Below are 6,665 nucleotides of genomic sequence, written 5' to 3'. Positions count from 1 at the left end.
ACCAAACCCACCGTCGCCGGTGAGACAACCAACAGCAGCAGTCAAGAAGAATACCCCCGCCATTTCCAAAATAATAGGATAACCGTAAAAATATACAAACCAAACGAAAAACCGGTAACGATTCCGGCAAAAAACCGCCGGAGCAAAAGCTCCGACGCCCAAGATCTGACCACCAGAAGGGAAAATAACGGCGACTTAGCCAAAACACGACCTACACACCCTATTTCTTAGATCTCACCATGAGATCATGGCCTGAGAACATCAGGTGGAGGCCGAAAGTAGCCGGAAACGAAGGACCAACACCCGACCGGAGAAAGTAAAAACAAAGAAAAAGACAGAGTGGATAGTTACCTAACGGAGCCCATAAACACAGAGTGCACAAGGCACTCGCTGTTTATGTCGCCGAAAAACACCAAAAAGCAACCGGTCGCCACCTCAAACCGCCGGAAAGAGAAGCCGTCAGACCAGAGGTAAAACAAAAAGGAAGTGTAAAAAAGAGCACATCGGCCCTCCGACGAGATGCCGGAGGCCGGAAAGAGGAGCACCACTGTAACAGACTGAAACCCGGGCTAGTTGTAAGTTGTCTATTTTGCCCTAAGGGTTTGTGCTTAGTCTTAAGTGCTTTTATTTTAATTATTTAATTAGTGTTTTATTATATTTGTGTTGTGTCCAGTTTGTGATAAGGGTCCCAGAACATGTTTGTTTATTTTAATTGGACCTCGTTTGGGTTACCTAATCTTGTGCGAAAGATATCAGATAAGTGGTAAATACCCGTGTGTGATGGGGTATTGTGTTTTAACACAAATATAAGCTAGTGACCAGCTCTTTTCTTGAGGTTTCCTGAACTTTCCTCTCACTCACACATTCACCTAACCTAAACTTCACCATCTTCATCTCAACCCTAAATCATTTGATCTCGAATTGAAGCTTGATTTTAGTGTCAAATCGTTCCTTGTGTTGTTGTGATTCTAACAAGGTAAAGTTTGTTTAATTTCGTGATCAAATCAGAGTCAAAATGGGTGTTTTAAGTTAGTTTTTGTTAAAATGGGGTTTTGTGTAAAATTGGTTCAATTTGTTGTTGTTTGTGCATAAAAGTTGTGGGTTTATGTTTCTAAATGTCTAGTGTAAAAGATGTAACCAGTTTTGAGGTCAAAAACGTGTCCAAAGTCGAGATTTGGTGATTTTGGGTTGAAACCCGTCACTTTGCTGCTGTTGCAGCTGATGAACTACCTTCGGCCGATGGTCGTTGACCATCGACCGATGGTGAGGACGATCGGCCGATGGACGAGACCATCGACCGATGGTGTATGATTTCTGACCAGCGGATGTAATTTTGACGATCGACCGATTGGGGGAGACCATCGACCGATGGTGTGTTGACGATCGGCCGATGGATGGGACCATCGACCGATGGTCTTAGGCAGTGAAATTCTTACTAAGTGTGGAATTCTAGCCGTTATGCTGCCCGTTTGTATTTTAGTGTTCATGATGTAAATTTTGAAAGTGCACAAGTGTTAAGCATGAAAATTTTAGCGGACGCAAATTTTTACTAATTTGCTATAATTCGCTGTCAGTGTGTCTAATCTTGATGGGAACACTATTCTAACTTGGTTGTTGCTGTTCTCAGGAGAAAAGGACAAGGAGGAAGCTCAGAAATAATAACTGAGCAGTTGCTGGTAATTGGTGAGTGGGTCTATCTACGGATAGAGTTTAAGTAGCATATCATGCTACTGTGGTTGACTCTTTTACCATGCATAGTGTAGGAATTGCCATGATAGAATAATATCGTTTGCCTGATGTTGTATGTGAATTATGTGTACACTGTGTGAATGGCACCAGTCAGGCCTAGGGAGACTGGGGACTCGAGACCGTGCCTAGGAGAGGTTAGAGTCCGTATGAGGTCAACCGTGCCTAGGGGAGGTTGGGTCCATAGGCTACTGATTGTAGAGTATAGTGTGAATGATGCATCCCCTGCATCTGGATAACTATACTGTGAATTGAGTAGCAGGGACTATCGGTAGACTCAGGCCCGATCAGCTGGGAGTCGTGTGCTCGTACAAGCCGCCGATCCTCGTATTGTCTTTTGTATGCTAGTTGGTAGTTAGCAGGTATTGTTGATGTATATAGCTTGTGTGTGACTTAAGCTATATCTGTTAGATAAATTTCATTCACTTAGCGGTGCGCTAATCCCCCACATGTTTTCCCCCTTGCAGGTTTAGGTACTGCTAGTCGGGATGGGTGATACAGCAGATGACATGTTTGACAACCAACTCTGATGTGGACTTTTGTTTAAATAATGTTTTGTAATAACGTAACACCTGTGGTTTGTAATAAAGTAATTAACTAAGGATTTATGGTAATCATGTTGTTATCGAATAAGGGTAATTATGTAAATGAAGTCTTCCGCTGTGTATATATATATAAAAAAAAAAAATGGCCGGTGTTACAAGTTGGTATCAGAGCATGGTTTGGCGCCAAATACGTGCGCGTATTTTGTTCCCCAAACCCTGAGGCAAGTCAAACATGTCTGTGGGAGTGGGGGCTAAGTGAAAATAGGATATACGTGTGTTAGTTGTGATTGAACTAACTGTTATCCACTAAGCTTTTGTGTAAGCTGTTTTGTAGCACAGGTATGGCTGATAGAAACGCAACTGGCCCATCTAACCCCGGAACATTCAGAGCACCAGAAGAGGGTGTTGAGTCTGATGATGATCAGAGTAGTTACATCCTTCAATTAGATAGTAAGCTAAAAGAGGCTGAGGACAAAATTAATGAGCTTGAATTGGCAAGGCATTCTGGAAATGATGATACACCACCTGGATTCCCAACCGCACAATCCCAAACGATACCTAATGTGCACCAGAACCAGTTTCAGAATCAAATACCTAACCAATATTATATGCCACCGCAAAATAGTTTTACTTACCAAAATCTCATGATGATGAATCCATACCAAATGCAAATGTTCCATCAACCTTACATGCAACCACCCAAAAGATGTACGTATAAGAACTTCCGTGATTGCAAACCCTCCGAGTTCTCTGGAAGTACTGATCCGACTGTAACTCTCAATTGGTTGCGAGAAGTTGAAAGGGTATTTGAAGCGTGCCAGTGTGAACCCGAGCTGAAAGTGACGTATGCTAGTCGAATGTTGAAAGGTAGGGCTATGATTTGGTGGGATTCTTTGATTTCTAGTATACCAAAAGAGCAAGTGAGTATGATCACATGGGAGCAGTTTCATGGGAAGGTGTGTGAACAATATTGTAATCCATTTGATATGAACCGAAGCAAGACTGAGTTTCTTGAAATGAAGATGACACCTCAAATGACGATCGACGAGGTAGTAGAGAAGTATATGGATAAACTAAGGTTTGTACAACAGTGGGTTCCAGACGAAGCGTCTCGTATACAACATTTTGTTAATATCATTTTTCCAGAGTACCAAACTTTTGTTAGAACGGCTACATCGTTGTCTCAAGCGGTTGTGATGGTTAAGATGGTAGAAAGTGATGTTCAGGCCGCCAGAAATAAAATGTTTGGTAATGTGCTACAACAAGGTGGGCAAGTATCTGGTCAATCAGGATCTAAATTCAAGAAGTCTAGTGGGTTTAAATCGAAGGGTAAAAGTGGTCAGAGTAGTTCTGGATCTGGATCAGGTAAAGGGAATTGGTGTCACACGTGTCGATCTTCTCACAGTGGTCAGTGTTCTGAGGCTACAAGAAGATGCTTAAAGTGTGGTGTGGTTGGGCATGAGTCTTCAGCATGTCCGTATCCGAATAGTGTGTGTTGGAGTTGTCATAAACCAGGGCATCGTGCAGTTAGTTGTCCGTCAAAAAGTGGTAGTTCCGGGGCAGGGTCAGGGGCGCGTTCAGCATCAGCCGTAGGGTCAACTGCCTTGAGTGGGCAGAAGAGGAAGAACCCTCCAACAGCAGAGGCTAGAGCTTTTCAGATGTCGGTGAAAAATGCTGTGGCAACCGACGAAGTAATCACCGGTATGTTTCTAATCAACTCAATACCTGCTCGCGTATTGTTTGATTGTGGTGCCAATAGGTGTTTTATGTCCCTAGATTTCTGTGCTAAGTTGAATTTACCAGCTACTGTGTTACCCAAGCCGGTTAGTGTAGAAGTAGCTGATGGTAAGACCACACCCGTCACAACCTATGTGTGTGACGCCCCGTACTAAATCATCATGTACGGACCATCATCAACAGGATCATTACAAGGTTAAGTACTATATGCGTTTTCAAAACAGAGTTTGCATTCATTAATAAAAGTGACGTCATAACATACGCCAATTGTTTTACAAATCAAAAGTATGCTTCGCTAAGTAGAAGCATTAAATAAGTGTACGTGACCATAATGGTCGTTACATAACATAAGTTCATAAGTAAAAAGTTTGAATGCAAGATAAGTAGTCATGCGAATACAACTCTAGGCAGCGGGTTCTACAGCACAACAAGTATGATAGCGGAAGCGACTTCAAGCACCTGAGAAAATACATGCTTAAAAAGGTCAACACAAAGGTTGGTGAGCTATAGTTTAAGTATAACAGTAATGTAAGTAGGCCACGAGATTTCAGTGCTACAACGAGCGTTTCAAAAGTATGTAAAAGTACATGCTTAACCGTGGGCACCCGGTAACTAACTTAACGTTTAATGTACCCCCTTAAAGTGCACTTGGCAAGTGCGTATAACCTCGAAGTATTAAACACTCGTTAAATGCTAGCGCTACTAGCCCGAGTGGGGATGTCAAACCCTATGGATCCATATCTAAGATTCGCGTTCACGGTTCAAAAACCAATGATTAAACGTTACCGAGCTAAAGGGAATGTTTCTGCCGTTATATAACCCACACATATATAAAGTTTAAGTACTCGTGCCTAGTATGTAAAACATAAAATCCGCATGCATTCTCAGTTCCCAAAATAAGTTAAAGTAAAAAGGGAATGCTATAACTCACAATGATTAGTAGTAACGGTAAGGTAGTAGTCGGAAAGTGGTGTGCAAGTAACGGTCCAAACGTCCTCAACCTAAGTCAAATAGCACTAAGTCAATAAGTCGTCTCAAAAGGTTTACAAGTACGTAATTAAGGTCATAAGGGTCATCATCAATCATCATTAAACAAAAGGTAACAAGTAAGACTCGTTTATGAAAGTCGTTTAAAACAAAGGCTGACTTCGGTCAGTCGCCACGGCCTCTATCCTTACTGAATTAAGGTGAGACCAGTGACCATGGCTCCGTCTATAAGTCCCTTAAGTGTGGTAAAATTTACAGAAGCAAACTCATCTTGGTTTGACCGCGGCGACGGTCTAAGTGCGAGTAGGTCAGAAATTTCTGCACAACGTTAAAGGACATAGTGAAGATCGGAGGGCCATAAATCCCAAACCGTAACTCGGATTAAGACGAGTTCTATATGAAAAGTTATCTACTCGAAAAATTCTATCTAAAAATCAAGGTTAGAACAGCCCAGGTCCACGGGTCTGTTCCAGAAATATCTGGACAGAAACTTTTGGACAGAAACAGTGGGTTTTGGAGAGTTCCGGTTGTCTCGGTGCTTGATGTTCATCACGGTTCTCATCCTTGATGCGTATAGCTTCAAGTGTACAACTCGTTGATGTGTTAACATCATTTTGACCAAGGTTTGTCCATCATAACTCAAGTGCAAGTGTTGTAAGTGTTTTGATGAACCAAGGTTACATCAAGGCTTAGTTTCAACACTTACATGAACTTTAGAAGTAAAAACAAGTTATAAACTTAAATCAACAACTAGTAAAGTGTATGTAAGCTTTATAGCTTTTGTTTATGACAATTTAAGAAGACCATAAGCTAGATAACTTAGATCTTTCAAAGGTATTTGAAGTTGTAACTTGTAAGTTACACTTCTATGTTCTTGAAACTCATAAGTTAACTTTTAAGTTCAAGAAGATTATGAGATCAAGTCTAACTTGTAGTACTTGACCAAATAAACTAACAACATGTAAATAAAGTGCATAAATGAAGTAGTAACTTAAGTAAACAAGAAAATGATTCATAGTTGCTCATACTTTTAAAGATTCAACCAAAGTTGATCTTTAAGTGAAGTAACTTCAAAGTTACTTCAAGAACTACAAGTAATGAGTTTATACAACTATGAACTTTAATCTTTTGAAACAAAATATGTAGAACATAACTAGATAGATTATGTTCTTTGAATGTTCTTGTTATAACAAGATAAAGATGAAGAATTCAAACTAGTAAGTTTATTCTTGAAAGCTAGAAAGTAAGTAACAAATAACTAGTAATCAACACATGTAAACAAAGATTAAAAACAACAAAGCATGATGATGATTATGGTGCCTCATGGGTTCGGTTTTGTTAAGCAAGGAAGAGGAGAAAAAGTCTTCAAACTTACTTGCAAGAACAAAGAACTTTGAGAGAGAAAAAGAGAAAGATAATTGTAAGTAAAGTGTGTGTTGTTTTGAGAGAAGACTTCAAGTGAGTTGTAATGAGGAAATGAAGTCAAAAACCACCCTAAGGAGACCCCAAGGCCGACGGCCTGCAGCTCCCAAGGGGGTGGGTGGGTTGTTTGTTGGTCACTAGGTGGAAAAGCTTACAAAAGTTGGGTAAAAGGGTGGTGTTCATGGGGATCAAGTGTTAACAAGATTCTAAATGGATGTAACTAACTAG

This window comes from Rutidosis leptorrhynchoides, chromosome 4, assembly GCF_046630445.1.
Source record: "Rutidosis leptorrhynchoides isolate AG116_Rl617_1_P2 chromosome 4, CSIRO_AGI_Rlap_v1, whole genome shotgun sequence".
NCBI classification, from domain to species: Eukaryota; Viridiplantae; Streptophyta; class Magnoliopsida; order Asterales; family Asteraceae; genus Rutidosis; species Rutidosis leptorrhynchoides.
Note: the sequence above shows the minus strand (reverse complement) of the source record.